The sequence below is a fragment of the Drosophila santomea genome, unplaced genomic scaffold (assembly GCF_016746245.2).
Source record: "Drosophila santomea strain STO CAGO 1482 unplaced genomic scaffold, Prin_Dsan_1.1 Segkk26_quiver_pilon_scaf, whole genome shotgun sequence".
NCBI lineage: Eukaryota > Metazoa > Arthropoda > Insecta > Diptera > Drosophilidae > Drosophila > Drosophila santomea.
The window spans coordinates 14,477-21,244 of NW_025318958.1; the positions used below are offsets into that span (position 1 = coordinate 14,477).

Here is a 6,768-nt window from a genome sequence, read left to right on the forward strand (position 1 = left end):
CGAAAATAAAATCTGACGACTGGTGAAACTGCTGTAACTAAAATGAAAACTCAAACGCAAAATAACGGCCGCTGTAGTGGTAAAAAGTACCACATTTGACAGCCGGCAAAAATTCCACCATGAATACTACTTACCAGAAATGCTGGCCCAACTCGAAATTTCGAAATTCGCGCGCAGCCTGCGGCTGCAAATAACTGGGACAAAGAAACTCCCATTCCCCACCGGCAATGACTCCCGAGGTTCGATGCTTCCGTCCTTCTGGCGGGGGCATCTGAAAATAGAAATAAAACTAATTTTATACTTAATTAAATTGAATAATGTAAATTTCCTGGAACTTCAAAATGTAAACAAACCAAAATGTAAACAAACTAAAAACCATATGTTAATGTTACCATCCACGCAATGTTTATAAGTAAGAAAATACCAACACATGTATACTTACCACACCTGTCCAACCCTCACACTCATCCCCACAAATGTACAAATTAAAAAACGAAAATAATTGTACCTAGATATTGCACTCTGTGTAATCACAGGCAAATAAATGCGTGGATGCGGGGCAGAAATAAATCATTCTGTCTCCGTACTTTCACCAGAAACGTCAAAAACAAATAAATAATTATTTTAAATTGCTTAAAATTGTTTATAACAATTACAATTTAAAATACAATCGAAAGTACAAAGCAAACGAAAAATAAACGGGACATTTAAGTGAAAATCTCCACAAGTGAAAAGACTAAAGTTCCCGGCCGCAAAATTTATACAGAAACAGTTCGATAAATCAATTTTCATAAACAATTAAAATAAACATTCCAAAAAGCAATTATTTTCGGTGAATTCGGTGAAATATTTTGAGACAAATCGACAAACTCAGCGAGCTGCAGATTTTAATAAAGAAGAAAATCCATAAAGAACCATAAAGAGGAGCTATAAAGAGGAACCAGAAAGAAGAGCCATAAAGAAGAACACTAACGTCGCAAAGAAGGAAGAACGCAAAAAAGTGGCAAAGAAGGACTAGCAAAGAAAAGGAATTGTACCAAAGGACCCGCCAAAACCAAAGTCAGGGTATTTATACCACAAAAAGTATCGTTCCTTTACATATAGTCAGCAGATATTATGGCCCATGTAATACTCTCTGACGTTTCTTCAAATGACGAGGCGCTCTCTCTTTTCTCGAGCCCAGAAGGTCAAAATACCCCTTTCTACCTGGAAATTTCGCCCATGTCCCATGACTCTAACAACTCTCAGTTCAATATTAGTATAATAAACATGAAAAAATTGTCTTCCAACTCTGCAATTAACAGTCTAAAAAACCCTTCCGAGGCTGCTATAAAAATTATAAATTCACTTACATATAAGGGGAAAGAGAATAGAGAAAACAAAAATGCCCAAAAAGACCCGCTCTCCCTTACTAATACTAATAAAGAACAAGCCGGCGCCAAAAGTAGCGTCTCAAATGGGTCATCGGTTTCCCCTCTTTCTATCCCACATACAAATAGGGGGAAAAAATTGACAACAGCTTACAACACCAACGCAGCTGAAATTACTAATACCAACACGGATGACAAAAAGAGCGGCGCTCTTAGAAATTTCCACTTCCCCACACATGAAGACAACAGCATGGAGAGAAACCTCAGCACATCTACTAAAATTGGCTCTAAAAGCATTTCCCCTCACTCTCTTTCACCTACACACACAAGCAAGGTTATTAACATAAGCACACACAGCCGCTCAAAAAGTCCCGCGCTGGCAAATGCTGACACACTATATAAACTAACCAATATATGTGACAATAGCAGGGACCACAACCAAGGTGAAACCCAACATAAATTTATAACTCGCAATTCAATTTTCCAAAACTTTTATCCTAAACCTGACATATCCAAACTAAGCTTAAAAAAGAAACCCACCATTCTCACGGGAATTCCAAAAAAGAAAAGCATCTCCCCTCAACTGAAAGGCGCTTCTTTGAGTTCCCCTGTGCAGGCTAATCTAAATTCCAAAGTTACCACCACACACTCTACGGGAAACACATCTGCATCCAGAACCCTCAACCGGCCTGCAGCCAAGCGGGACCTTTTTAATTCACCCCCCAATAGCATGGGCTCACTGCCTATGAGTTTTTCGGAAGTGGTGACCGGAACCGGTCCAGGACCAGTGGCATCCTCTGATCCGGCACCAATTACGAAAACCCCGGGCAAACCAAAGTATTGTTGAGGAAATAAAAGCCCCCCGCTACCCAGTCGAGAGTGAAAAGGCCACTGCACGCAGCGCACCGGTGCAAACTGAAATTGCCCCCCCTCCCCCTAAAAATTCGGCTACCGAACTGCCCCCGTGGCAAATAGTGCCACAGAGCCGCAGGGCCCCCCCTATTTATATAGAAAATGTTAGGGAAATTGTGCCACTACTGGAAAAGCTAAATTACTCAGCAGGGGTAGACAGTTTTACAACAAAAACGTCTATAGGAAACGGTGTAACTATTCAGGCGAAAGACTTGACTGCACATAGAACAATTAAAGACATACTAGCTAAAAGTGGTATCCCATTCTATTCAAACCAGAATAAATCTGAAAGGGGTTTCAGAGTTGTTATTCGTCACCTGCACCCCTCTACCCCTTGCTCGTGGATCACTAGCGAGCTGCAGAAGCTCGGCCTCCAGACTAAGTTCACAAGGAACATGACAAATCCTGCAACTGGTGGCCCGATGCGGATGCATGAGATAGAAATTGTCTCGGCCGTGGACGGAAGCCACCTTCGGATCCTCTCCATTAAACAGCTTGGCGGACAAAAAGTGGAAATAGAAAGGAAAAACAGGACGAGGGAACCGGTCCAGTGTTTCAGGTGCAGGGCTTCAGGCATGCTAGGAACACATGTATGAAGCCCCCAAGGTGCATGAAGTGCGCTGGCCAGCATTGGTCTAGTGAGTGCACTAAGCCAAGATCAACCCCCGCCACCTGTTCAAACTGCCAAGGAAACCACATCAGCGCATATAAGGGGTGCCCTGCCTATAAGGCAGAGAAGCAAAAATTAGCAGTTAATAGAATAGATTTTCACAAAATTAGGACAATAATGGACGCAAAAAGCAACAATAACGAACGGCAGCCCCCCCCCCCCCCCCCCCTTTTCAACAAGACCCCCCGACTACCTTATAGTACCGAAATGGCCGAAGCCCGAAAGGAAGCCGCCAGGAAGTCTGCAATGAACCCGTTCCGGCAAAATGTGAAGGATAGTAGACCAAATCTACCACACTTTTCTTCACATGAAGCTGCCATCCAAAAACGCCTAAATAAATGGCGCCGGAATGCAAACAAGTCCTCCACAAATGGCAGGGCCAAGGTCAAGGCCCCAAACATGATAGAAACTCAGCGCAAAGACATCTGGAAAAATTCCAGAACAGGCTTCGAAATGATCAAAATGTGCATAAGGAACAAAAAATGTAGAAAAAAAAATGGAGCGCAAACAGGGAAATCACGACAGCCCCCCGACAACGAGTAGAGCTGCTATGGCAAACCTGAAGCCAAGGATTGTGAAGGAGACAACGCCCTCACCCCAAAATACCAACACTCTTCCGAAAAATAGTCACCCCGACGACCCAGTCATTAAACTAGCAAATAGAGTCGACAATTTGGAAAAGAAGATTGATATTTTAATGGCTTTAATTATACAAGGAAGACAAAATGACCCAGACATGGAAACGTCGATGTAACTGTAATTAAAACAAAACTGTTAAAAGACTGAAAAGAAAAAGACTCCGACGGCGTTTTTAGCAACTATGTCCTAGTGGCAGAAACTCGCCAAATCTCCCTCTTGACAACCTGTAAACAAGGAAATAACTATATATAATATTATATAAAATATTAAAACGACACTCACCAGCAAGCAATCCGGACTAAAAACCTCTTGACGATGTATTCCTGCTGACCCCTACGAAGAAGACGTGAAGGATGCCACCCACTAGGACCCGCACAGATGAATCTGGAAGTAGATGGACAGGAGAAGGATCAACGCGCGGCATAAACATGATGAATTTAAGTCGACTCATTGCAGCAGCGTATGCAAAACGTCACTTTTCTGAACTTTTTGCTGCAGATCCTTTGAAATGCCCAGAAACAATGTCCTGAAACAACAGCTGAAATCTCTACGAAAGCCATACTGGACGACAAAGGACGACCCAACTTGGCGTAATTGAAAAACTAACTTTTTGGCATTTAGAACACAAAAAACATACAATGTTTTGACGCAGTCTCCTTATTGGGATTCCCCCACGTTTTTACAGACCCTAGGCGTGGTGCTGCCGACCCGGCAAAAGGTCGAAATCGTAACCCCTGAATTTGACTTTTTTCCCTCAGAAATGCAATAATGACAAAATCTTTGTTAAAGATTGAAATAATTTAATCAAAACATAAAACAGAGTACTATATAATAATATATATAAAAATTCACAATGTTTTGATGCCGTCCCTATGTCAAGAAGCTCCCTCGATTTTATTGACCCTTGGCGCGGCGCTGCCGACCCGGCAAAAGGTCAAAATCGTGACCCTTAAATTCGAATTTTTCCTGGTAGCGGTGATTATACTGACAATGTCCCTGAAAAAGAATAACAAATTAATAAAAGCATAAACTACGCAACCTACTACTTCCCTACTAGGCGCAACGGAAAATGAAGTTTTTGGCACCTAAAACATTAAAAACCTATAATGTTTAGATGCCGTCTCCATATCGGGGTGCCCCTTTGTCCTTCTGAACTCTAGGTGCGGCGCTGCTGGCCTGACAAAGGGTCAATTTCGCGACCCTTGAATTTGACATTTTCTGGCAGCAACGGTATACAGACAAAGTCCCTGAAAAATTACAAAACAATTTATAAAACAAATTTATAAAAACACAAAGCTACGCAACTTACCATTTCCCGACCCGGTGAAATGGAAAACGACGATTTTTGCATCCAAAACATAAAAAACGTATAATGTTTTGATGCCGTTTCCATACTGGGATGCCCCCTCGTCCTTCCGAGTCCTAAGTGCGGCGCTGCTGACCCGGCAAAAGGTCAAAATCGTGACCCTCGAATTCGACTTTTTTTTCTGGTAGCAACAGTATACTAAAATATCCCTGAAAAAGAACAAAATAAATTAATAAAAGCGTAAACTACGCAACTTACTACTTCCCGACTCGGCGCAAGGAAAATGATTATTTTTTGCACCTAAAACATTAAAAACGTACAATGTTTTAATGCCGTTTCCATGTTGGAATGCCCCCTCGTCCTCCTGTATCCTGGGAGCGGCGCTGCCGACCGGCAAGAGGTCAATATCGTGACCCTTAAATTCGACTTTTTCCTGGCAGCAACGGTATACAGACAAAATCCCTGAAAAAGAACAAAATAAATTAACTACAACAGAAAACTAAATGTATATACAAACCTACTGACATATACGAACCTCCCAAACGATGATTATCATAAATCCATGGCAATGTTTTCCTTCCCAAATCCCACCGGACAAATCTGAAAAATCCTGGACAATCTGGACCTGAAAAGAAAAGACAAAAACTAAAATCAGACAAAACAAAACTAAACACATAGATATATACTTATCTAATCCAATTTTCTGCATCCAATTCCATGGACTTTTACGAGCGGCGGCCCAAAGCAAAGCATCTTGGCCCGGCGACCTTAAGATGCTTCCTTTTCCCTGGCGAGATGACCCACAGAAGCGACGACCCTGGTGACTCCAAACCAATGACGACTTTCTCGCCGTTACCCTGATGAACTCCAGCTGAAATGCAGCAACTTCCTTGACCCTGGAATAAGACGGCGGCGCGGGAATCCACTGCGCATTGAAGAACTCCAGCTGAAATGCAGCAACTCCCTGGACCTTGGAACAAGACGGCGGCGCGGGAATCCACTGCGCTTTGGACCTTTTGACGGCTGGCGATGAGACCCATGGGCGGGTTGGCGGCCTCCTGCAATTTATCTGGCAGACGCGGTGCTGCTGGCAACAACAAACTCCACCGAAAGCGATGTTTTCTCTGCCCAAAATAAGCAGACTCCATCGCCAAATGTTGCCAGCGGACCCAAGGAAATCTAAATTGACGGCGGCGCGGGATCTGCACACGAAAATAAAATCTGACGACTGGTGAAACTGCTGTAACTAAAATGAAAACTCAAACGCAAAATAACGGCCGCTGTAGTGGTAAAAAGTACCACATTTGACAGCCGGCAAAAATTCCACCATGAATACTACTTACCAGAAATGCTGGCCCAACTCGAAATTTCGAAATTCGCGCGCAGCCTGCGGCTGCAAATAACTGGACAAAGAAACTCCCATTCCCCACCGGCAATGACTCCGAGGTTCGATGCTTCCGTCCTTCTGGCGGGGCATCTGAAAATAGAAATAAAACTAATTTTATACTTAATTAAATTGAATAATGTAAATTTCCTGGAACTTCAAAATGTAAACAAACCAAAATGTAAACAAACTAAAAACCATATGTTAATGTTACCATCCACGCAATGTTTATAAGTAAGAAAATACCAACACATGTATACTTACCACACCTGTCCAACCCTCACACTCATCCCCACAAATGTACAAATTCAAAAACGAAAATAATTGTACCTAGATATTGCACTCTGTGTAATCACAGGCAAATAAATGCGTGGATGCGGGGCAGAAATAAATCATTCTGTCTCCGTACTTTCACCAGAAACGTCAAAAAATAACAGCTGCAATCTCCCGAAACCGTACTCAACGACAAAAGTCGACCCGACTTGGC

At 42.5% G+C, this 6,768-nt stretch overlaps 1 pseudogene; it reads left to right on the forward strand.

Annotated features, from left to right (window-relative positions):
* The first annotated feature begins 2,100 nt into the window (after positions 1–2,100).
* Positions 2,101–4,609, forward strand: LOC122756581 (annotated as a pseudogene).
* The last annotated feature ends 2,159 nt before the right edge of the window (positions 4,610–6,768 follow it).